Source organism: Canis aureus, chromosome 4, assembly GCF_053574225.1.
Source record: "Canis aureus isolate CA01 chromosome 4, VMU_Caureus_v.1.0, whole genome shotgun sequence".
Lineage (NCBI taxonomy): Eukaryota > Metazoa > Chordata > Mammalia > Carnivora > Canidae > Canis > Canis aureus.
Window position 1 is genome coordinate 54,983,883 of NC_135614.1, and position 26,949 is coordinate 55,010,831.

General features: G+C 40.6%; 1 long non-coding RNA gene across 1 annotated transcript; it reads left to right on the forward strand.

Moving 5' to 3' along the window:
- On the forward strand, positions 1–14,144 carry LOC144312751 (uncharacterized). Its single transcript, XR_013378329.1, has 3 exons — positions 1–6,058; positions 7,097–7,179; positions 12,707–14,144. It is a non-coding gene; the product is annotated as an uncharacterized LOC144312751 (long non-coding RNA).
- The last annotated feature ends 12,805 nt before the right edge of the window (positions 14,145–26,949 follow it).

Here is a 26,949-nt window from a genome sequence, read left to right on the forward strand (position 1 = left end):
TTTCTCATGACTGCTACTTAACTTTAGTGCAACTCAAATTGTATATGAATAACCTGGGGATCTTGTTAAAATGCAGATTCTGAAGGTATGGGGTAGGGCCCATGATTCTGCATTTTTGACAAGCTCTCAGGGGCTGCTATGGCTTTTACTTGGCTTACTGGTGTAGTAAGTAATCAGAGCCGCGACTCAGCCTTCAGCCACTCCTAGGACTGGCTGTACTACCTTCTATCTCTCAACGACTTGCAACTGGTGGACTCACCTGAGGGCCTCACAGATTCCGCTGCCCCCGCCCACCTTCCATGAACTCAATATAAGGGATAATGAGGCAGGGCAGGCATTTCCAGACTGATTCTCTTTCTGTGTAGGGAAAGCTGCTGAGGTCAGAGTTTGGCGACACATCCTATTTTGGTGGAAATTCGAAACAGGCTCTTCCGAAGGTAATTCAATAGCAGGCACCATTGCAATTGGTTCCTATTGCATTTAATTCTAAAATCTCCCAGACACTGTGGCTTCATGTTTGTTGAGTGGAATTAGAGTAAATTGTCAGAGGCTCTGGGCCTTTTTTACTGTTCTCCAAAATCAAATTGAGTACATCAGACCTTCACACTATTAATACTTGCCTTTCCTCTCTTTGCCCCCTTCCACCCTCCCAAGAAAACCTATTTGGAGCTTACAGAAGTTCATTCTGAGAATTTCATTACCATTGTGCCATTCGTAATTCATTATTTAACCTCCGTGAATGGCAGGAAGTGCGATTTTGAATAGTCCCGCTGGAATAAAATCACAGGGTTAATAATCTCTGCTCTTTGTGAGTAATTGGAAAAATGGTATCCTGGTAACAAGACATTAACAGAAAACTTGTTTTTACCAATTTCCATAGAATAGAAGTCAAGTAGTGACTAGAATCTTTCATTTCCTTGTAAGTTTTGTTTTCCTCCAACTCACCCACTACTGGGACAAACTTATGGGACATACCTACTGGGTATGTCCCAAACCTACTGGGACAAACCTCAGACTATATTCTGAGATTGACTGCTTGTAACTAAAAAAGAGTGTTCTCCCAGAGTTATTTGATACAAGTACACAGAGCCCCTTTCCTGGCTCACATGGTGGTAAAGCACATTATTTGCTTTTTTCTTCATTTAACTGAGAATGGGGGCGGGGATTGTTCCATATTTGCATAAGCAGGTAAGCTTTGTTGGAATTTCAAGTGTCGAATGGTGCTTGACTGCATGGAGGATCCATAATTTATTAACCAATCACAATGTTGCTGGGCACTTAGGATGGTTTCATTATTTTTAACTTGAAGTTTTACTAAGTAGAGAATAGGACAAAGGGAAGAAAGCTCATGGTTGCCTAAACCAGATGAGTGAGTGAAATGAAATAGGCCTGAGGGTTGTAGTCTGAGTCTTTTAGAAATCTTGACTGAGAGGAAGACCTTTCTTCCAGCTTGGGAGCTGTGAAGATGGGGGAGAAGATAGGGGAGGGGCTATTATCAAGGCAGAGGAATGACCGACCAGGAGATGGGCTGGGGAAGCAGCAGAATACAACCTTCTCAGGGTCAGGGCAAGCTGACCCTTGGGCCCAGCTGCAGCATTTATGAGCTAACAGTACCCTCACCCGGGAAAGAGGTGCTAGGTTATTGGATTAACCTAGCCACCAGCCAGACACTGCCACTGAGGAACCCAAGTACATGGGGCAAGAGTTTTCCAAGTGAGGGAGACCTACATGAAGCCATTTCTAGGCTTGGCTGACTGAGTAGGGCTGCTCCTAAGATCTGTTTGGGATTTTTGGTTCTTGCAACGGATGGCATATGTTTAATTGTATTGATGAATTTTCTGTTTCAATACTTCATATATAGTTAAAGGGACCTGGTGCCTGGCAGGAGCTCAGTGAATCTTGGCTGGGTCTGATTCTCTGGTTCTTTATTTCCAATAACTTGTTACTCATTTTCACTGTCACACCCCGTTGTTCAAAGAGTTCTGGTCCAAATGCCATTCATGGAAGACTGTGTGTTCCAAACCAAGACTCTTGTCTTGCTTCTCCTTCTAGGGCTTTCTGGGATCCATCCTCTCACCTGCCTGCTGCTTTTCTGGTTCAGGCCCCGACTTCCTGCTATCTGCACTATCCCAGTAGCCTCCAAACTGTGTTCTCTGTCTATTATGTTTTTCCTCTGTCAATTCATCAAAGACCAGCTCTTCCAGAGAGCTTTCTAAATCCCAACCCCAATCAAGACCTTCCCTTTCTTCAAAGTCTTTGGCTTACCTTGCCCAGGAGATGGTCCATTCTGCCCCTCACCCTCCTTTCCCAGTATAGCTCCTACCATTTCCTGTGAGTGCCCTGTGTTCTGCCAAAATGGTAGGAATAGAGGCTAGAATCCAAATGCTCATCACTGCCTTTCTAGTTGATGTCACTGCTTTTTATCCTATAAGACAATTTCAAGCTCCACATCTTTAATAAACCAGAATGCATGGGGATTGGCATTTTCTGGGTTGAATTGCATTTCCTACATCATTAAAAATTTCCTTTTTCCTTGACTCGTTTTCAAATCACAGATAACTCCCCTGGATTTTGTTGTTAAAACTATTTCCAAATGTTTATTTCTACTCTTAGTAGCTGCTAAGATGATGAAGAGAAAGATTTATTAGGGTAACATTCTGAACCTCACTGATGAGTGAAAAATTAGTGGAATTTTTTCTAGGTTGGAAAAAAATTTGAAGCAACTAGGCTCAAAGTGACCTGACCACCTTGACAGTTTCTTTTAGATCAGTTACTTGGGATAGTATTTCCCTCCCCCAGTTTGGTTCCCTCTCTGAATAAAGAAGAGCCACTTTTAAGACTTGGAGCATAGGAACCATAGGAAACCCTGAATTTATGTAGCCATCACCCCCTTCTGTGGAAGAGACAGAGTTAGGATTTTTGAGCTAATATTTGAAAACAAAAAGAAAAGGCACACTTACATTCATGCCTCTTTTGAACATTAAAGGTCATTTGATGCAAAAAAAAAAAAAAAAAAAAAACCAAAAAGAACAAAAAAAGAGAAGGTGCTCACATACATGCAATCCACTGCAGAGATGCCTTTCTATGGAAGCTTTTTAAAATTGTTGCACTTCTGTTTTTTTTTTTTTGTCAAGACAAACCAGAGCTAAACAGTAGTGAAAGTAATAAAAACAGATTTACTCAGGAACTACGGCAATAGGGGACCACAGACCTCAGTACAGAACTGTCAATTCCAAATAGAACACAAACCAGTGGGGATTCAGAGCAAAGGAGCAGGGATGGTGGGGGAGGGGCGTGGTGTGGTCAGTGGATGGGACATTAACTATTAGGAAATTCCTGGCTAAGTCAATGTCACAGAAGTCTTGCTGAAGGTGGGCCAGAGTGACCAGGTATCACCTGGGGATAAGGAGGAATGAGGAATTTGATCAGATGATCAGCTCCCCTACAAGGTAAGGGATTCTTGAACTTGAAAACAAGGCCCAAGGATGAGGCCTAATGAAAAAGGGCTTTAAGAAGTCTGACATTTGGTTAGGGAGAGAATCTTTGTTAGGTCTTGCCTTTTTCATCTGCAACATTTCGGATGACCACTCTTCCAAAACATCTTCTACTCTGCCCTTGAGATTTATTGAACAATCATTCCACTTGTGTGTGTATATATGTATGCATGTGTTGTATATTTATATTTATATAGAAAAATTTGGTCCTCAGGCACAAGGTATGCTTTGCCTGGGCATCTCTACTCACAAACATTTGTCTCCTGGGAATACAAAAAGGGTTTTCTATTGCTTGAGGAATTTTGACTATCTAGGGTCAGAGGACTTTTTCTTTATTGGCCAAAAATATTGGCACCAAAATGATAGAGTTGATTCATTTTACTTGGAAATCTTGACAAAATGTGGACAGAGTTTTCAAAAATAACATCTTCTTTACCATCTGTAGTTTGTGACAAGGCAACACCCTTCTCTCTGAATATTTTCAGATTGGGACCTCTTGAGATAAAGATGGGGTCCTGGGAGGAGAAGAATGAAAGAGTGGCAAGGAGCAATGTGCAATGTTATGTTTAAGCAGACCAAATCTATGCCAGTAGAGTATTTACCAATACCGTGTCCTGAGAGCTCCTCATCCCCGGAGGACAAATAATTGAGTTGAAGATCAGTCTTAGTGGTTGTTGTCTGATTCTGTTATTTTGATTTGCTTCCAAGTTATTTACCCCCGCCCCCCATCACAAAGTTTTACTTTGCAATTTTACTCCTGCTTCATAGGTAAGAGTTGAAGGTAAGTTGGGAGAATGTGTGTGTGTGTGTGTGGGGGGGGGGGGGATAGTTAGGCATTTCTGTACTGCATAACTTTACCAACTATAATGTCAGATTTATAATTCCATTGTTTCTAGGCATTTCATTTTGGGTTTCACATTTTCCTATTGGGGTAACTAATATTCATATACAAAGTAATTTAAAATAGTTATGGCTAGCTGTAAGGCATGCCAGATAATTGCATTTTTAGGGTCTTTCCCCCCGCCTCACAAATGTGGGGTTACTTTCTTGCTCAAAGTATTTCTGTATGCCTTTTCTTTGTTTGCAACAAATATTTGTTGAAGAATGGATTTGGCTAAATACTTTGGATAACTCTCAGTTTTACAAAGGGAGGGGAGATTAAGAGGGCATCCTTGTGCTTAGCCACCAGCATTTTTATAGGACTCGGCTAGTTTCTCTGGTTTCCCTGGAAGATAATTGTCAAAAATAAAAAAGGGACTTCTGGAACTTGTATTTCAAAATTGACCCTCTTTTGGTGGTGGCAGTGGCGGGATGGGAGGAGCAAAATTTTAGTTTTAAATGGCCTATGTGATATGCAGGAACATTTGGACAGTAAAACCATAATTGTAGAGAAATTAAATGGTAATTGACTCCTAATGAGTTTCTAATAACACTGCTAAGAACGAAAAAGAAAATTCTCTGCCACTACTACATTTTTTTTTTGAGGTTTGTGTGCACATACACACACATTTATTTTTCATTTCCCCTCAGTGGTTATTAGCTATAAATTGGCATTCCTATGACATTATATTTACTGCTTTAAATGCTTTTGGGTAAAAAGTATACAAACTTGGGACCTTAGCATTGTTCTTGAGTTAAATAAACTTTGGAGTCAATCTATTTTTTGTTTTCAAATTTCTTCTGTAGAAAAAAAAGGACTCTGGATTGTAAGAGAGATGCTATTAAAATGCAACTCCAGACCTGTTGGTCTACCGAACTCTGAAGAAGTGACCGGGCATCGCTCGATCATTGATCATATGAGCTTGTCTGAAGCACATCTTGGAGGAGGCAAATGCATTAAAAGAGGCTCATGAATTGCTCTGAAAATACCATGAGAACATAGAGTCCTGAGGCGCTGTCCTTTTTCACCTTCCTATAATATTGATGGATCTGGCGTGCATGAGCATGAGTGAGGAGGCATCTAAGACCAATGATATCAAGCAGGGTTTTCCATCCTTGTTGGCAGCAACTGTATTGTAACAAGACAGTGCAGTGAAAACACCAGTTACTGTAAAAATGTAACATCTTTCTTACCTGTTTAACTCCTCTGGCACTTAGTAAGAGGGTGGGATTTGGGGATGTATAATGGACAGGGGAAGAGCAGATTTCACCCTAATACCTGATTACTGCTAGAAACTTAGACTCATCCCCCTCTATTTATTCTAGACCATTTATGGAATCACTCAGTAGGAGCAACTCAGGAGAAGACCTTAGCATTGACCAAATGGTGCTCCAAATGTCAGAAATACTAGAATTTCATGGACAAAGTAGCTTCTTCAGTTCCTGAATCTTTTGATCACTGCCTTCTGGGTGAATGCCCAAGAGTTCCTCTCTCTGCTCCTTGGGGGCCAGCCAATGAGCAATAATTAGAAGGCTGCTTTTGGATTCTGATAGGCTATTTCTTGTCTACTAACAAATGCAAGTATGATGAGCTACATATGGTAATGAAGACCCTCATGAATATGATAAAACTTGCTGAACTATAGTATAGAATGTATCAATTGCAATCAAAGTATAATTGGAAGGTAATGATTGGTGTTGGTATTAATATTAATAGCTTGATTGTAAGTTTTATAATAGCATCAGCTATAAATTGAAACCCACAGCTATCTGAGATGGGTTTAGATAGTATAAAGATCATTGGGACTGGATATCAAAATATGTGACTTCAGATTCTTCTTTCAGTCCTATCTCACATGTATGATCTTGGAAAATCCTGTCACATCTTTGGTCCCCAGTTGATTTGTTTGTAAAATAAGAGCTTGATAGGAGGTAGCACCTGCCCCCTTCAGGTTATTAGGAATGAATAAGTCTTTTCAGACTGTGTGTCACGATGATAGGGGACTGTACTACTGGCATTTAGCTGGGAGAATAAAAGTCTTGCCACGCAGGAGACCTTGAAGCACAAAGAAAAATTCCATTTAAAATGTTAATGGTGCCCTAGTTCAGAAACGCTGTGATGATCTTGACCTATATTACAGGTAGGCTAGTCCATGACTAACAGAGCTCATGAGAAATGTGGTTAAGGACAAAAATAAGAAACCACTGCCAGAGATCATCTTGATCTTTTTTTTTTTTTTTTGATAAGGTACCCCTAAAAAAAAAATAAGGTGCCCCTATAGGAAAAAACAAGAAAACAACATTTTCAGCCAGCATTTGAATTCATCATAGGTCATGCTGGCCTCTAAAATATTTGTAAATCTTTTCATACTTTTTGATACATTTTTCAAGACGCTATTAAGGTATTTCATGAGACACATAATGTAACTACAGTAAAAAACAAAGTGTTCCCATTTCCTTTAGCCTGTCCCTGCCTGGTGTGTGGAGGCTGCCCAATCTGGGTGGAACAAGAAGTCCAATGTAAATAGCAGACTCCTGCTTCTACATGTGGCTCGGAGATTAAATTTTGAAGAACAAAATCAAATAATGCTCCGTGAAAAGTCACCTTTGTCCCAAAGTGATGGGATAGAAATGCACATTTTCCTGGAGGAATCAGACAGACTTGAACTCAAGAGTCAGCCTGGAGATGGTTGTTCAGGAAGGCCATTTTCTTTATTTTATAGGTGGAAAAATTTGAGGATATCAAGAACTTACCTAAGATCCCATAGCAAGTTCATAGCCAAGCCAGCGCCAGAGGTAATGAAAGGTAGAGTATCCTGGTTTTGTATTAGAACTTCCCTAGATTTACTCTTAGCAAAGTCTAACTGTAGGTGAAGCCTTCACAGCCAGGATCAAAGTGTAAAAGGCCTATGTGCCCACCAACCAGCCAGCTTTTAGTGTACTAGCAATTTGCATTTCTCTGGTACCAGGAGGAGGGTTCTAGAATGGCCAAATGGCCCTGACTTGATCATCTTTTGGCAGAGTTGATGAAGGCAGAAATAGCCTTCGGTATTTCTGTCATTTATGCAGAAACTCAATCAACTTAAACAGTAAGTATTTATTGGCTTGTGTCATTAGTAAGGATGAGAGGTGCTGTGAGATGCAGGGCTCAGGGGAAATCATCAGACTCCCATCTGCTTCTCTCACCATTACCTCTCCCTTTATTGAAGGTGGGCAAAGTGTGTGTTACCCGAATGTGCACTTTGGCAGGGGTGTTGGCAATCCTAGGCTTAGAGACTCTCAGTACCATCACTGAAAAGAAAAGAGATGATAATTTTCACTAATTCTGGCAGATGCCCCTGGAGGAAAGGTTCTGTTAGGGTCATGTTCTATCCCTGAACCAACTGCTGTCCCCTTGAAACTAGAGTTTTCTCAATGGAGGAGAGGCTTGAGTGGTACCTCAGAGGTTAGGGGACCACGTGTGGATATTTTGTGTTTTCAAAACCATGGGGAAGATGTTTTGGTCATCTAAAACCATCAGTATATACAGCATAATCAGGGGCTAAGTATATAACATAGGAGATACTTATGGCTGCAGTTTGAAAATATGGAGTATGGTTTAAGTCAGGGAAAGCTTTATGGACAGTCTAGGACTTGAACCAAACTTGGAGCTTCAGAAAGGAATGGTGTCGGCTTATGGAAGGGTAAGTGAGGGGATGGATCTGATGAGATGAACAGTTCTCAAAGAAGACATCTGGTCTTGCACAGTATTTGTTTCCAGGGTCCTGTCTTTCCCCTCAGCACACAGGAGATGTTCAATAATTCTTGCTGGAAAAAGCTGATTGGCCATTATCATATAGTTTTGGGGCTAGTGCCACAAATTTCAAACTCAGGGGAAAACATATCTTTCCTGTAAAGGGCCAGATAGTCAATATTTTGGGGTTTATGGGCCATAGAGCCTCTGCCTCAGCCCTTGAACTCTGCTGTTGTAGTGCAAGAGCAGCCATAGACTACACAGAAACAAATGAGAGTGTAGCGTTGCAATAAAACTTTATGTACAAAAAAGGCAGTGCCATCCACCATATTTGGCTGCAATTAGATTATTCCCATTCTCCTTCATTTTCCTGCCTCCACTCTTACCAATCTCCAAGTCAATAATTTCACATTAGTAGCCAGAGAGATCTTTTTCAAGGTATATTCAGAACATGCTAGTCCTTTGTGACTAAGATGTGTAGTGGCTGCTGTTTTGGAAAAAAGGCCAGATCCTCCCCTCGTATCCAGAACAATGCGTCTGACTATTTCTTGAACCACATCTCTGTTCCTCACCCTCCCAAAGGATGCACGCCAGCCACTGTGGTCTTCTGGCCCTGGGACTTAAACAACAAATCCTGCTTCAGGGCATATATATATCTGGTGACCTCACTATGGATTGTTCTCTTGTTCTTTTTCCTTTGATTCATAGCTAAATAGAACTTCCTCATAGAGGTCATCTGTAATCACCTTGTCTAAGATGGGCAAAGCCCCCCACCCCCATCATTGTCTAACTCAACACTATATACTTACTTGTCATAACAAGTTATACACTTCTCACAGTCTATAACTATTCACTCATTTGTTTACTCCTTGACTGGCCTTCCCCTAGACTAGAAGCTCAGAGTTCGGGACCGCATCTATTCTGTTCAACCTTATGTCCCCAATGCCAAGAAAAGTCCTAAGTATACAGTAGAGCTCTATAAATGTCTTTGGATGATTTAATTGTCAGCCTCCTGATTGTTCAGAGTTTTGTTCCTTACCTTAATCTCACTCGACTTCAGATTCAAATTATGAGCTGTTTATATCCCCAAAGCCAGGCTGTCCAGAGCTTCTAATTCTCATGCCAGCTGGTCTCCTCTCTCAGCAATTTGAGTTTATTTTCAAAAGTCTGATATATTTCAAATGCACAGAAAAAGAGCCATGTGCCTACCACCCAGATGCTAATAATTTCCATGTTTATTTCAGATTCTTCCTGTATTATCAACATTTTAAGTTAATTTAAACATTTTTAAACACTTTTAAATTAAATACAACATTTTTAAAAAACAACTTTTTTTTCTCAGACTTTGTTTCCTGGAGTGGGGATTGTTTCTGAGAAAATCCAGGGTGAGCAAGGACCCCATCTTTTTAGCACATTTCCTGGGCCAATGTGTACTCTCTTCTATCTTAGCATAATAATTTATTACTTTCTGCCCACTTCCCCAAAAAGAATATAAAGCCAGGTCATAACCAGGCATAGTTACCTCATTTTTGATAGTTTTGGATTTTATTGTCAGGGGAAAGCTGCTTGCCAAAATTCTAAGTTAAGGAAATAGATTGAAATCAAACATAAAATTTAACTGAGTCTTCTTATAGGCAAGGGAGAAAAAAAACCGGGCTGTCTTTCAATGGTCTCATGACAACACCACAACTCTTCAGAAGACAAACTGTTACCTTCCTTAGTGTAAAAGACAACATCAATTTGTCTCCCATGTTTACCCAGCGTTCTCTTTATCCTCTGCACCCCCAGCCCTCTGTCTCCCCATTTCTCTCCTTCTTCTCTTCTTGAGCCTGACCTCCGTGGTGACTGTCTGGGGCAAGCCCTCAGATCAGCTTCTGCTCCTTCATCAGCTCTGGGCGAGAGAAAGCAAAAAAGCCTGATGTTGCAGGAGGGTTACTATAAGGTGCTCGAGGTTACTGCAAGAGGTACTTTTCAGACATTAAATCCTTAAAACTTACAAAGCCTGCCTAATCCACGAGAGGTCAATACTTAATATTCTCCTCATTGTAACAGATGGCAGAGTAAACTGCAGTGCAGCAGTGACTCCCACTTCTTCAGAGTTGCCATCAGAGATTTTGATAAACCTCAGGCTGTCAGTCTTGAGGTGGCTGCCCGTGAATAAACCCTCTTTTGCATGGGGGGGAGAAAACCCTACCAACCCTGGAAGTCTTACAGAGGACCTGTAGCGATGAGCTCTGTTCGAATCCCACCACTGCCAGTTACTTGCTGTGTGACTCTGGGCAAATTACTTAACCTCTCTGGGCTTTAGTTTCCTCTCCTACATAATAGGAACATTAAGAGCATCCGCATTGGAGTTGCTATAAGAACTAAGCAGATGGAAATGCTCAGCACATTGCCTGATGTATATAATAGTCCTTGGTAAATAGAAGCTGTAACTTGACACCCATAGAAGAGAAGCTGCAGGGCTAGGAGCCTTGCCTGCTATTACTCCCCACTTGTATCCCTGAGATATTGTCACAGAATGCCTAGGACTTTGCAGAGCACATTGTGAACACATTGGACTGGCTAGTTTTCCCCTGGAGTTTTTCGATTTCTTGGTCTGCTGCAGACTAACAGGCTTGTCCTTCTACAGTAAAATTTAAGATGAAATTAATGAAGCAGCTGCCCCACGGTTCTCAGGAGTTACTAGCTGTTGCTCCAGAACAAAGCCAAGCCTCCCTAGTGGCCCTTGAGTGCAGCCCTTCCTTCCTGGGTGAATGGGGAGGGACTGGCCCACAACTCTACCTTGTCTTCTGTTCAGGTCCTAGAGAGACAGCTCTTGTCTTCTAGAGCACTGCCTTGGAGTCTCCAGGGTTTGCTAGATGGTAGGGGCCCTGAGCTGGTTCGACCTGGGTTATAGATGAGGTCCCAGCAGAGAGCCTCCTTTCCTGGGAGGTGATAAGGAGGTGATAAGAGTTCTTTTTGCAAACTCATCATTGTTAGGACATCAGATTGCCCAGATCTTCTCACAGGTGTCCTTGGTGGCTATTTAAAAAACTCATCCACCACTTCACCCCCTTTGTTTCTCCTCACTCTTCATGCAGGTCCATACTCCTTGCCGCATATCCCCTGGCATGTTGACAGCACCATCTAACTTCTTGCTTCTCTCTCCTGGTTTGCTGTCTGTTTTTGACAATGTGGCTTCAATCACAGGCAGCCTCAGAGGGGCCTATCCATCACACTTGCACCACTGGCCTGGTGATTCGTGGCAGCACAGGGCTATTCAGTTTCTACCTTACCTGCCAGGTTGACCTTTTTATCAAAGTTTTTCCCCTGCCACCCTGCTGCTCTGCCCTTCATCATCTGATGCCCTGTCCCCTTGGTTTGTTGACATTCCCCATGCATGCACCCTTTAAGGAAGCTAAGGTATCCCAAGGTTTATGAAAGTCGATTTTCATGAGCAGGCACAATGAGGATGCCAAACTGTAGGTTAATAGTCCTAATAACTATACAAATATAGAGCTCTGCTTCCAGTTCCTAGCATAGCGCTCCCTAAACTCCTGTAAGTGGGGGCACTAGGAGAATCTTATGTACTAATATTTAGTTTCTGACCCCAGTTCCTGTAGTCTTGCTGAAACCCTTACAATTTCCGAAATAAGAAGAGCACTAGAGTATCATTTGTTCTAATGGTTGATCTTCGATCCTGGTTTCCAACCTAGGGCTCCTAATTCTTTGGAACTTCCTGGTTGGTAGTAGAGTCTTCTAATGAGGTGACTGTGTTCCCAAATGGGGCTGGGGTGGGGGGCGGTTTACCAGAAAGATCAAGCCATAATTAGAAGCTTGGAATTTTTCAGCCTTGCTCCCCATTCTTCAGAGAGAAGAGAGGGGTTTAGAATGGAGCTGATAATTTGATCATACCTCCATGTGAAAGCCTTAATAAAAAAAATCCCAACGGTTTTGGCTCAGGGAACTTCTAGTTTGATAAACACATTTATATGCTGGAGGGCAGCACACCCCACCCCACAGGGACTGGGACTCTACTGGACCTTGCCCTACGTGGTTCTTCATCTTGGTGCTCATCTTAACCTTTATCATATCCTTTACTACTTAATAAACTGGTAGATGTAGGTAAGTTTTTCCTGAGTTTTGTGATTTGTTCTAGCGAATAATGGAATCCACAGTGGGGGAGTAGTCATGGGAACCTCTGATTTGTATCCAAGTTAGACAAAAGTTGTGGGCAATCTTGAGCGTTTAACTTGGGATTGGCATCTGAAGTGGGAGGCAGTGTCTCTCAGGACTGAGCCCTTGACCTTGGAGTTTTGTGTTAACTCCAGTTGGTGTAAGAATTGAATCAAATTATTGGACACCCAGCTGGTGTCATAGAGAATTGCAGAATGTGTGAAATGCCCACCCATATGGTGTTAGAAGTATTGTGAGTATGTAGTAGTGGGATAGTAAGGGAGACAAACAGGAGTGTTTGCCTTACATAGACTTTCTGTATTTCTGAAATTCTTTCAGCCTGATTTGACAGATGGAGTTATTTCTTCTGAATCTAACACATTATCTGATAGTAGACAGTAGGTCTTAAGAATTCTGAAATTTATATCCCTTATTCTTATAGTTCATGGAGAAGAAAACCTTACTCTTGGGAGATACTTGACAACTCCTCTTGGTACATGAGTCTGTATCTCAACTTATAATATGTCCCCAGGCTGGGTTGAAGAATAAGGCCCTCATTCAAAGGTCAGTGTATAGTTTCAGATCTACTATTTACTCAACAGGTTACCCCATGCAAATCTTGGTCTTTTTCCTTCCCTAGGCCTCATTTCATCCTTGGAAAGAGAATTACTGAAACTAATAGAGAGTTGTGAGGATTGAATATGATGGTGTACTCAGCACAGTATCTGGTATTTAGTAGAAACTCAACAAACATTAGTTTTTCAACTGTCTGCATTTAAAGAGAGGATTGAATATGATTGTTTTTAGGTAAGACATCTGAGTTTCATTTAGTGATGGATTAATTCAGCATTAGTTTTGGAGGTGAAAAAGTTTAAAGAATAACATCAAAAACTCTTTTCTCATCAAACAGAATGAACATAATTGTTTTGATGGTTGACATCTCAACATCCATTCTACCTGAAATTCTACCTGTCTTATTGTCTAAGACAATAATGCTGACCTCAAAACCGTTGCCAATATTTGATTCAGGAATGAGTATATCTGACTTGGGAATTGAGTGAGTGATGCAACTGGGACCATGAAGACACGAGAGTAAATGTTTTAGGGGATTTTTAGAAAGGTTTTCTAACAGGGGAAGAAAAAAAATAACATAGGAAGACATTACTGAATCTTGCCATGATGCCTGGAGCTGTGACAGCCATCTGTGGCTATACGGGATACTAGCCCAAGGGGTAAAGCCACCACACTGAGGATAACAGAACAGAAAGATAGAACAAACTGTTTTTTTTTTTTTTTTATGATGCTGTCAAACCATAAAGTTAACCAACCCTAAAAGTAACTCTGCTTTTGGATTTCCTATTAAATCACTTCAGCCATTTGAGTCACTGTTTCCCCCATTATTTGCAGCCCCAAACATCTATTTGTTACAGTAATTACTAACGTTTGCTCTATCTATCCCTGCACCAAACTATACATTTTGTTAATTAATATGGCTTAATTGTAAGTCCCAATACCTGGTAGGGCTAGTCCTTTTATTCTTTTGGTTATACTTGGTTCATTGCTCCTTCACATAAATTTAAGATTCAGCTTGTCCATTTATATGTGCACACACACACACACACACACACACACATTTTTAAAATCAACAATAAAAACTAGACTATTAACAACCCTGTCTGGACAATTTGGAGGAGGACTGATATCTTTATAATATAACATGTTTATAGTATTTGTATAAATGAATATATGTATACATATCAAAATATATGTAATAGGTATACATGTATATATATAATATACATATAATGTGTATATTAAATGTAGATCTTTAATGTTCTATAGCTTACGTTTTTTTTTAAATTCATAAATAAACAATACCTGTCCTGTGAATGTTTTTGGTTATTCTTACTCAGCAGTCTTTATACTATATAGAGTATATAGAGGATACATGCCTAGAAACATATAACCTACCAAGATTGAAGCGTGAGGAAATAGAAAATCTTAGTAGACCAATAAATTAGTAAGGAGATTAAATGATAAATCAAGGGATGACTGGGTAGCTCAGTGGTTGAGCATCTGCCTTCAGCTCAGGTCATGATCCTGGGGTGCTGGGATTGAGTCCCACATTGGGCTCCCTGTGGGGAGCCTGCTTCTCCCTCTGCCTGTCTCTGCCTCTCTCTCTGTGTCTCTCATGAATAAATAAATAAAATCTCATTTTAAAAAATTTTTTATTTTTTTAATCAAAAACCTCTCAAAAAAAACAAAAACAAAAACAAAAACAAAACAAACAAACAAACAAACAAAAAAAACCCAGGGCCACATGGCTTCATGGGTGAATTCTACCAAATGTTTAAAGAAGAATTAATGCCTGTTCTTCCAAAACTCTTCCAAAAATTTGGAGAGTACTCAAATTCATTTTAGGAGGCCAGCATTATCCTGATTCCAAAGCAATTTAAAACATTACAAAAAAAAGTAAAGTCCAATATCCCTGATGAATATAGATGCAAAAATTCTTAACAAAATACTAGGAAACAAAATTCAACAGCCCATTAAAAGAATTCTACACAGTGATCAAATGGTATTTATTCTGGGATGCAAGGATGGTTCAACATATGCAAATCAATAAATGTGATATATTAATAGAATGAAAGATAAAAATCCTATGACGGTTTCAATAGATGAAGAAAAAGCATTTAACTAAATTCAACATCGCTTCATGATAAAAACTCTTGACAAATTGGATATGGAAGGAATGTACCTCAACCTATTTCAGTCCACATATTAAAAACCCACAGGTAGCATCATATTCAATGGTGAAAGCTTGAAAGCATTTCACCTAACATCAGAAATAAGGCAAGGATACCCCTCACTATTCCTGTTCAACATAATACTGGAAGTCCTAGCCAGAGCAAGTAGGCAAGAAAAAAAATTCAAAAGACATCCAAATCAAAAAGGAAGAAGTAGCACTAGCTCTGTTTGCTGATAACATGATCTTGTAGATATAAAATTCCTAGAGACTTCACTGAAACCTGCTAGAACTAATAAGTGAATTCAGTAAAGTTCCAGGATACAAAATAAATATACAAAAATTCGGTGCACTTTTATATGCTAATATGAACTATTTGAAAAACTGAAAAATTCCATTTACAGTAGTATCAAAAACAATAAACCATTTAGAAATAAATTTAACCAAGGAAGCGAAAGGTCTACAGACTAAGACATCAGTGAAAGGAATGGATGACACAGTTAAATGGAAAGATATCCCATGTTCATGGATCAGAAGAGTTAATATTAAATGTTCATGCTGTCTATGATCTGTAGAGTCAATGTAGTTCCTGTCAACATTCCAATGGCATTTTTATAGAATTAGAAAAAACCACTAAAATTCTTATGAAACAACAAAGACACCAAAAGCCAAAGCAACCTTGTGAAAGAACAAAACTGGAGCATTAGGCTCCCTGATTTTAAATCTCACTACAAAGCTATAGTGACCAAATGATATGGTGTTGGCATAAAACAGACTGATGGGACAGAATGGCTATCCCAGAAAGAAACCCACACATATATAGTCAACTAATTTCCCACAAAGGAGGTAAGAATTTACAATGGGGAAAGGGCAATCTCTTCAATAAATGGTTGTGGGGGAAACTGGATATTCACATGAAAGAGAATAAAATTGAACCCCTATGTTACATCATTAACAAAAGTTAAAACAGATTAAAGACTGGGTCACCTGGGTGGCTCAGTGGTTGAGGATCTGCCTTTGGCTCAGGTTGTGATCCTAGGCTCCTGGGAAGCAGTTTCGCATCAGGCTCCCCAGAAGGAGCCTGCTTCTCCCTTTGCCTATATCTCTGCCTCTCATGAATGAATAAATAAAACCTTTAAAAAAAAAACCCAATGGATTAAAGACTTGAACAGAAGACCTGAAACCATAAGAATCCTGAAGAAAATAGGAAAAGACTCCTTGACCTCATCTTGACAACACTTTTCAGATAAAATATCAAAAGCACAATTGACAAAGATGAAAATCAAACAAGATGGTCTCAACTTAAAAACTTGTACATAGCAAAAAAAAAAAAAAGAAAGGAAAAAGAAAAAGGAAGGAAGGATCAACAAAAGTGAAAAGGAAACCTAGGAAATGGGAGAAAATATTTGCAAACCACATATTTAATAAAGAGTTAATATTCAAAATATATAAGGAATTCATATAGCAAAAAATGAATAATCTTTTTTTTTTTTAATTTTTATTTATTTATGATAGTCACAGAGAGAGAGAGAGAGAGAGAGGCAGAGACACAGGCAGAGGGAGAAGCAGGCTCCATGCACCGGGAGCCCGATGTGGGATTCGATCCCGGGTCTCCAGGATCACGCCCTGGGTCAAAGGCAGGCACCAAACCGCTGCGCCACCCAGGGATCCCGAAAAAATGAATAATCTAATTTGAAAATTGTCTATTTTCAAATTATTGTCTATTCACTTGAATAGACCTTTTTCCAAAGACCCACAGATGACCAAGTACATGAAAAGTTGCTCAACATCAGTAATCCTCATTTGCAGGAAAATGCAAATCAAAACTACAATAGACTATCACCCCACACTGTTAAAATGACTATCATCAAAAAGTTGAGGTAAATGCTGGTAAGGATGTGGAGAAAAACAAATCCTTGTGCACTGTTGGTGGCAATGTAAACTGGTTTCTCAAAAAATTAAAAATAGAATTGTCATGTGATTCAGCAATCTCACTTCTGGATATGTATCTAAAGGAAATGAAATCGCTATCTAAAGGAGCTATATGCAAAGCTCTAATAAGATATCACCTCACACCTGTCAGAATGGCTAAAATCAACAACATACGAAACAACAGATGCTGGCAAGGATGTGGAGAAAGAGGAATTCTCCTACACTATTGGTGGAAATGCAAAATGGTGCAGCCACTGTGGAAAACAGTATGGAGGTTCCTCAAAAAGTTAAAATAGAGCTACCCTACAATCCAACAATGGCACTTTTTGGTACTTACCCAAAGGATACAAAAATGCTAACTCATAGGGATACAAGTACTCTAATGTTTATAGCAACATTGTCTACAATAGCCAAATTATGGAAACCACTCAAGTGTCCATCAGCTGATAAAGAAGAAGTATCCATAAAGATACCAAAGGAATATTGGTGTGTATGTATCCATATGTACACACACAATAGAATATTCAGTCATAAAAAAGAAGGAAAGCTTGCCATTTATGACAAGATGGATCTTTTTTGTATAAATATTTTATTTATTTATTCATGAGGCACACAGAGAGAGAGAGAGAGGCAGAGACACAGGCAGAGGGAGAAGCAGGCTCTCTGCAAGGAGCCCAATATAGGACTCGATCCTGATCCCAGCATCATGCCCTGAGCCAAAGGCAGACGATCAACTGCTGAGCTTCCCAGGTGTCCCTGATAAGATGGATCTTGAAAGTGTTGTGCTCAGTTAAATAAGCTAGACAGAAAAGGATAGCATGCTATTACTTCTATGTGGAGTCTAAAACCATTGAATTCCAAAGAAGTAGATTGGTTCTTAGCCAGGCGTGGGAGGGTATGTTTGATGTTAGTCAAAGTGTACAAACTTACAGGTGAATTCCAGGGAATCTACTGTATAACATGACTAAGTTACCAATACTGTATCATATATTTGAAAATTGCTACGAGTTAGCCTTAAACCTTCTCACTATAACAACAAAAAAGATGCCCAACAGACACATGAAAAAAATGCTCAACATCAGTCAGCATCAAGGAAATACAAATCAAAAAAAACCACAATGAGATACCTCCTCACCCCACTCAGAATGGCTAAAATTAACAAGTCAGGAAACAACAACTGTTGGTGAGGATACACAGAAAGGGGAACTTTCTTAAACTCCTGATGGGAATGAAAGCTTGTATAGCACTCTGGAAAACAGTATGGAGGTTTCTCAAGAAGTTAACAATAGAGCTATCCTATGTCCCAGCAATTGCACTACTAGGTATTTACTCAAAGGATACAAACATTGTGATCTGAAGGGGCACCTGCAACCCAATGTTTACACCAGCAATAGCTAAACTATGGAAAGAGTCCCCATGTCCGTTGACAGATGAATGGATAAAGAATATTTTTTATATATATATATATAAATTATTTTTTATATATATATATATAAATTATATAAAAAATATATATATTTTATATATATATATAAATATATATATATATTTTTTATATATATATATATATATATATATACCTATGGAATAGGTAATATAATAATGGTAATGGAATATTACTCAGCCATCAAAAGGATGACATCTTACCATTTACATCAGTGTGGATGGAACTGGAGGATATGCTGAGCAAAATAAGTCAGAGGAAGACAATTATTATATGGTTTCACTGATTTGTAGAATTTAAGAAACAAAACAGAGAGGGGTGCCTGGGTGGCTCAGTTGGTTAAGCATCTGCTTTCGGCTCAGGTCATGATCGAGCCCCATGTCAGGGGTCCCTTCTCTGTGGGCAGCCCACTTCTCCCTCTCCTTCTGCTACTCCCCCTGCTCATGTTCTCTCTCTTTCATAAATAAATAAATAAATAAATAAATAAATAAATAAATAAATAAATAAAATCTTTTTAAAAATGTATGCCATTTTCTGAGAGATAAGAGAGTGTTGGGGGGGGGGAGGAGCAAGATGACGGAAGAGTAGGGTCCCCAAATCACCTGTCTCCACCAAACTACCTAGAAAACCTTCAAATTATCCTGAAAATCTATTAATTCGGCCTGAGATTTAAAGAGAGACCAGCTGGAATGCTACAGTGAGAAGAGTTCGCGCATCTATCAAGGTAGGAAGACGGGGAAAAAGAAGTAAAGAAACAAAGGCCTCCAAGGGGGAGGGGCCCCGCGAGGAGCCGGGCTGAGGCCGGGGCGAGTGTCCCCAGGACAGGAGAGGCCCGTCCCGGAGGAGCAGGAGCTGCACCGACCTTCCCGGGCGGAAAGGGGCTCGCAGGGAGTTGGAGCAGGACCCAGGAGGGCGGGGGTGCCCTCGGGCTCCCGGGGACACTAACAGACACCTGCGCCCCGGGAGAGTGCGCCGAGCTCCCTAAGGGCTGCAGCGCGCACGGCGGGACCGGCGGGACCCGGAGCAGCTCGGGGGGCTCGGGCGGCGGCTCCGCGGAGGGGGCTGCGCGGCCCCGGGAGCAGCTCGGAGGGGCTCGGGCAGAGGAAGAGGCTCCGTGCGGAGGGGGCTGCGCGGTTCCAGGAGCAGCTCGGAGGGGCTCGGGCGGCAGCTCCGCGGAGGGGGCTGCGCGGCCCGGGAGCGCGAATCCAACAGCGCAGGCCCCGGAGCACAGGGCGCCGGGACACAGCCCAGGATCCCGCCTCCCCCGGGACAGGCAGAGGCCGGGAGGGCCCAGGACAGCGAGGACGCTCCTGCCCCAGCTGAGCAGAGCAGCGGCCCCGCCCGGGAGCCTCCAGGCCCTGCAGACGGAGTTCCTGGAGCTGAATCCAGGTTTCCAGAGCTGCCCCGCCACTGGGGCTGTTCCTCCTGCGGCCTCACGGGGTAAACAACCACCACCGAGCCCTGCACCAGGCAGGGGCACAGCAGCTCCCCCAACTGCTAACACCTGAAAATCAGCACAACAGGCCCCTCCCCCAGAAGATCAGCTAGACGGACAACCTCCAGGAGAAGCCAAGGGACTTAAAGTACACAGAATCAGAAGATACTCCCCGGTGGTTCTTTTTTTTTTTTGTTTTGTTTTTGTTTTTGTTTTTGTTTTTGTTTTTTTTTGCTTTTTGATTTGTTTCCTTCCCCCACCCCCTTTTTTTCTTCTTTCTTTTTCTTTCTCTTTTTCTTCTTTTTTTTTTCGTTTTTTTCTTCCCCTTTTTTTCTCTTTCTCTTTTCTTTCCTTCTTTCTCTCCTCTCTTTTTCTCTTTTTCCCAATACAACTTGCTTTTGGCCACTCTGCACTGAGCAAAATGACTAGAAGGAAAACCTCACCTCAAAAGAAAGAATCAGAAACAGTCCTCTCTCCCACAGAGTTACAAAATCTGGATTACAATTCAATGTCAGAAAGCCAATTCAGAAGCACTATTATACAGCTACTGGTGGCTCTAGAAAAAAGTATAAAGGACTCAAGAGACTTCATGACTGCAGAATTTAGAGCTAATCAGGCAGAAATTAAAAATCAATTGAATGAGATGCAATCCAAACTAGAAGTCCTAACGACGAGGGTTAACGAGGTGGAAGAACGAGTGAGTGACAAAGAAGACAAGTTGATGGCAAAGAGGGAAACTGAGGAAAAAAGAGACAGACAATTAAAAGACCATGAGGATAGATTAAGGGAAATAAACGACAGCCTGAGGAAGAAAAACCTACGTTTAATTGGGGTTCCCGAGGGCGCCGAAAGGGCCAGAGGGCCAGAATATGTATTTGAACAAATTCTAGCTGAAAACTTTCCTAATCTGGGAAGGGAAACAGGCATTCAGATCCAGGAAATAGAGAGATCCCCCCCTAAAATCAATAAAAACCGTTCAACACCTCGACATTTAATTGTGAAGCTTGCAAATTCCAAAGATAAGGAGAAGATCCTTAAAGCAGCAAGAGACAAGAAATCCCTGACTTTTATGGGGAGGAGTATTAGGGTAACAGCAGACCTCTCCACAGAGACCTGGCAGGCCAGAAAGGGCTGGCAGGATATATTCAGGGTCCTAAATGAGAAGAACATGCAACCAAGAATACTTTATCCAGCAAGGCTCTCATTCAAAATGGAAGGAGAGATAAAGAGCTTCCAAGACAGGCAGCAACTGAAAGAATATGTGACCTCCAAACCAGCTCTGCAAGAAATTTTAAAGGGAACTCTTAAAATTCCCCTTTAAGAAGAAGTTCAGTGGAACAGTCCACAAAAACAAAGACTGAATAGATATCATGATGACACTAAACTCATATCTCTCAATAGTAACTCTGAACGTGAACGGGCTTAATGACCCCATCAAAAGGCGCAGGGTTTCAGACTGGATAAAAAAGCAGGACCCATCTATTTGCTGTCTACAAGAGACTCATTTTAGACAGAAGGACACCTACAGCCTGAAAATAAAAGGTTGGAGAACCATTTACCATTCGAATGGTCCTCAAAAGAAAGCAGGGGTAGCCATCCTTATATCAGATAAACTAAAATTTACCCCAAAGACTGTAGTGAGAGATGAAGAGGGACACTATATCATACTTCAAGGATCTATTCAACAAGAGGACTTAACAATCCTCAATATATATGCTCCGAATGTGGGAGCTGCCAAATATATAAATCAATTATTAACCAAAGTGAAGAAATACTTAGATAATAATACACTTATACTTGGTGACTTCAATCTAGCTCTTTCTATACTCGATAGGTCTTCTAAGCACAACATCTCCAAAGAAACGAGAGCTTTAAATGATACACTGGACCAGATGGATTTCACAGATATCTACAGAACTTCACATCCAAACTCAACTGAATACACATTCTTCTCAAGCGCACATGGAACTTTCTCCAGAATAGACCACATATTGGGTCACAAATCGGGTCTGAACCGATACCAAAAGATTGGGATTGTCCCCTGCATATTCTCGGACCATAATGCCTTGAAATTAGAACTAAATCACAACAAGAAGTTTGGAAGGACCTCAAACATGTGGAGGTTAAGGACCATCCTGCTAAAAGATAAAAGGGTCAACCAGGAAATTAAGGAAGAATTAAAAAGATTCATGGAAACTAATGAGAATGAAGATACAACCATTCAAAATCTTTGGGATGCAGCAAAAGCAGTCCTAAGGGGGAAATACATCGCAATACAAGCATCCATTCAAAAACTGGAAAGAACTCAAATACAAAAGCTAACCTTACACATAAAGGAGCTAGAGAAAAAACAGCAAATAGATCCTACACCCAAGAGAAGAAGGGAGTTAATAAAGATTCGAGCAGAACTTAACGAAATCGAGACCAGAAGAACTGTGGAACAGATCAACAGAACCAGGAGTTGGTTCTTTGAAAGAATTAATAAGATAGATAAACCATTAGCCAGCCTTATTAAAAAGAAGAGAGAGAGGACTCAAATTCATAAAATCATGAATGAGAAAGGAGAGATCACTACCAACACCAAGGAAATACAAACGATTTTAAAAACATATTATGAACAGCTATACGCCAATAAATTAGGCAATCTAGAAGAAATGGACGCATTCCTGGAAAGCCACAAACTACCAAAACTGGAACAGGAAGAAATAGAAAACCTGAACAGGCCAATAACCAGGGAGGAAATTGAAGCAGTCATCAAAAACCTCCCAAGACACAAGAGTCCAGGGCCAGATGGCTTCCCAGGGGAATTTTATCAAACGTTTAAAGAAGAAACCATACCTATTCTCCTAAAGCTGTTTGGAAAGATAGAAAGAGATGGAGTACTTCCAAATTCGTTCTATGAAGCCAGCATCACCTTAATTCCAAAGCCAGACAAAGACCCCGTCAAAAAGGAGAATTACAGACCAATATCCCTGATGAACATGGATGCAAAAATTCTCAACAAGATACTGGCCAATAGGATCCAACAGTACATTAAGAAAATTATTCACCCTGACCAAGTAGGATTTATCCCTGGGACACAAGGCTGGTTCAACACCCGTAAAACAATCAATGTGATTCATCATATCAGCAAGAGAAAAACCAAGAACCATATGATCCTCTCATTGGATGCAGAGAAAGCATTTGACAAAATACAGCATCCATTCCTGGTCAAAACTCTTCAGAGTGTAGGGATAGAGGGAACATTCCTCGACATCTTAAAAGCCATCTATGAAAAGCCCACAGCAAATATCATTCTCAATGGGGAAGCACTAGGAGCCTTTCCCCTAAGATCAGGAACAAGACAGGGATGTCCACTCTCACCACTGCTGTTCAACATAGTACTGGAAGTCCTAGCCTCAGCAATCAGACAACAAAAAGACATTAAAGGCATTCAAATTGGCAAAGAAGAAGTCAAACTCTCCCTCTTCGCCGATGACATGATACTCTACATAGAAAACCCAAAAGTCTCCACCCCAAGATTGCTAGAACTCATACAGCAATTCGGTAGTGTGGCAGGATACAAAATCAATGCCCAGAAGTCAGTGGCATTTCTATACACTAACAATGAGACTGAAGAAAGAGAAATTAAGGAGTCAATCCCATTTACAATTGCACCCAAAAGCATAAGATACCTAGGAATAAACCTAACCAAAGATGTAAAGGATCTATACCCTAAAGACTACAGAACACTTCTGAAAGAAATTGAGGAAGACACAAAGAGATGGAAAAATATTCCATGCTCATGGATTGGCAGAATTAATATTGTGAAAATGTCAATGTTACCCAGGGCAATATACACGTTTAATGCAATCCCTATCAAAATACCATGGACTTTCTTCAGAGAGTTAGAACAAATTATTTTAAGATTTGTGTGGAATCAGAAAAGACCCCGAATAGCCAGGGGAATTTTAAAAAAGAAAACCATATCTGGGGGCATCACAATGCCAGATTTCAGGTTGTACTACAAAGCTGTGGTCATCAAGACAGTGTGGTACTGGCATAAAAACAGACACATAGATCAGTGGAACAGAATAGAGAATCCAGAAGTGGACCCTGAACTTTATGGTCAACTACTATTCGACAAAGCAGGAAAGACTATGCACTGGAAAAAGGACAGTCTCTTCAATAAATGGTGCTGGGAAAATTGGACATCCACATGCAGAAGAATGAAACTAGACCACTCTCTTGCACCATACACAAAGATAAACTCAAAATGGATGAAAGATCTAAATGTGAGACAAGATTCCATCAAAATCCTAGAGAAGAACACAGGCAACACCCTTTTTGAACTCGGCCATAGTGACTTCTTGCAAGATACATCCACGAAGGCAAAAGAAACAAAAGCAAAAATGAACTATTGGGACTTCATCAAGATAAGAAGCTTTTGCACAGCAAAGGATACAGTCAACAAAACTCAAAGACAACCTACAGAATGGGAGAAGATATTTGCAAATGACATATCAGATAAAGGGCTAGTTTCCAAGATCTATAAAGAACTTATTAAACTCAACAGCAAAGAAACAAACAATCCAATCATGAAATGGGCAAAAGACATGAAGAGAAATCTCACAGAGGAAGACATAGACATGGCCAACATGCACATGGGAAAATGCTCTGCATCACTTGCCATCAGGGAAATACAAATCAAAACCACAATGAGATACCACCTCACACCAGTGAGAATGGGGAAAATTAACAAGGCAGGAAACAACAAATGTTGGAGAGGATGCGGAGAAAAGGGAACCCTCTTACACTGTTGGTGGGAATGTGAACTGGTGCAGCCACTCTGGAAAACTGTGTGGAGGTTCCTCAAAGAGTTAAAAATAGACCTGCCCTACGACCCAGCAATTGCACTGTTGGGGATTTACCCCAAAGATACAAATGCAATGAAACGTCGGGACACCTGCACCCCGATGTTTATAGCAGCAATGGCCACGATAGCCAAACTGTGGAAGGAGCCTCGGTGTCCAACGAAAGATGAATGGATAAAGAAGATGTGGTTTATGTATACAATGGAATATTACTCAGCTATTAGAAATGACAAATACCCACCATTTGCTTCAACGTGGATGGAACTGGAGGGTATTATGCTGAGTGAAGTAAGTCAGTCGGAGAAGGACAAACATTATATGTTCTCATTCATTTGGGGAATATAAATAATAGTGAAAGGGAATATAAGGGAAGGGAGAAGAAATGTGTGGGAAGTGTCAGAAAGGGAGACAGAACGTAAAGACTGCTAACTCTGGGAAACGAACTAGGGGTGGTAGAAGGGGAGGAGGGCGGGGGGTGGGAGTGAATGGGTGACGGGCACTGGGTGTTATTCTGTATGTTAGTAAATTGAACACCAATAAAAAATAAATTAAAAAAAAATAAATAAAATGTAGAAAAAAAAAAAAAGAGAGTGTTGATTATTCATTGGACGATTCCTGAGTATAAGTTAAGGAGTCGGGATCAGGGCTGGCCAGTCCACAAATACCAATCATGTGATTAGATGGGGCTTTTGAGTCAGGTAACATCAGCCTGACTTCTGGGGAGGGGAAGGAGGCTGGAGATTGAATCTTTGGCCACATGATTGACCTCAATCAATCCTATCTATGTACTTAAGTCCCAATAAAGTCTCTGGCTCAGGAGAAACCTCCCTGATTGTAATTATAAATTCATACTAGCACGGTGACATGTTCTAAGGACATGGAACTTCACATTTGATGCACTCTCAGGCCTCTTCCTATGCATCTCTTCATTTGGCTGGTCCTAATTTGCATCCTTTATGATAAAATTGCAGTTATAAGTATGGAGTTTTCCTGAGTTCTGTTGAGTTGTTTTGGTATATTATCAAACCTGAAGGGATAGTGGGAATTTCTGAATTTACAGGCAGTTGTGCAGAAGTGTAGATGGCCTGGGACCTGAGAGTTTATGGATGCTATCTGAACTGAGGGCAGTCTTGTGGAGGACTGTGCTGTTAATTCTGGGTAGTTAATATCAGAATTACAGTTCAATATTTGTTACTCAGATTCATCTATTGTTAATATCTTACCCTATTTACTTTATCATTTGTGTGCTCCTGCCATTCTTCCTAAATACTTCAGTGATATTTCTGAAGAAAACATATATTATCTTACCTGACTATAATATAATTATCAACATCCATGAATTTAACATTGGTACCATACTTTAAAACTCTTATTCCAATTTTTGTCAGTTAACCCAATATCTTTTAGAGCAAATTTTATACTATCAGTGCACGATATGGTATAGGGTCAGGTATTACATTTAGTTGTTTATTCTCCTTAGCTTTTTGTTTTTGTTTTTTAAAAACTGAAACCTAGGGATGCCTGGGTGGCTCAGTGGTTGAGCATCTGCCTTTAGCTCAGGTTGATTGAGATCCTGGGGTAACGGGATTGAGTCCCACACCAGGAGACTCAAAAAATTTTTCTGGTTTTTAAAAAGATTTTATTTATTTATTTATTTATGAGACACACACACACACACACACACACACACACACACAGAGGCAGAGACACAGGCAGAGGGAGAAGCAGGTTCCATGAAGGGAGCCTGATGTGGGACTCGATCCCAGGTCTCCAGGATCACACCCTGGGTCTATGCAGGCGCTAAACTGCTGAGCCACCCAGGGATCCCCGAATAAATAAATAAAATCTTTTAAAAAACCTAAAATTTCCCCTAATGTTAATATCTCCCATAACTATGGTACATTTGTCAAAACTGAAAAATTAACATTGGTATGATACTATTACAGATTTTATTCAGATTCACCAGTTTTTCCACTCCTAGTTTTTTTTTCTAAATTTCAATCCAGGATACCACATTGCATTTTGTTTCTTTTTCCCTGGTGCCCGCCCCCCCCCCCCCCCCCCCCCGCCTATTTTCTACCCACTCATACATTTTTAAGAGCATATTTCTCAGTGTGCCTTGCCTAATGTTTCTGTGTGATTGCATTTGGGTTACACACCCTTGGCCAGAACACTTCATAAGTGATGTATCTTTCTGAAGCTATGAAATCTGGCAATGTCTAATACTCATCTGCCCTTCCTTGGTGATGTTAATTTTGATGACTCAATTAAGGTT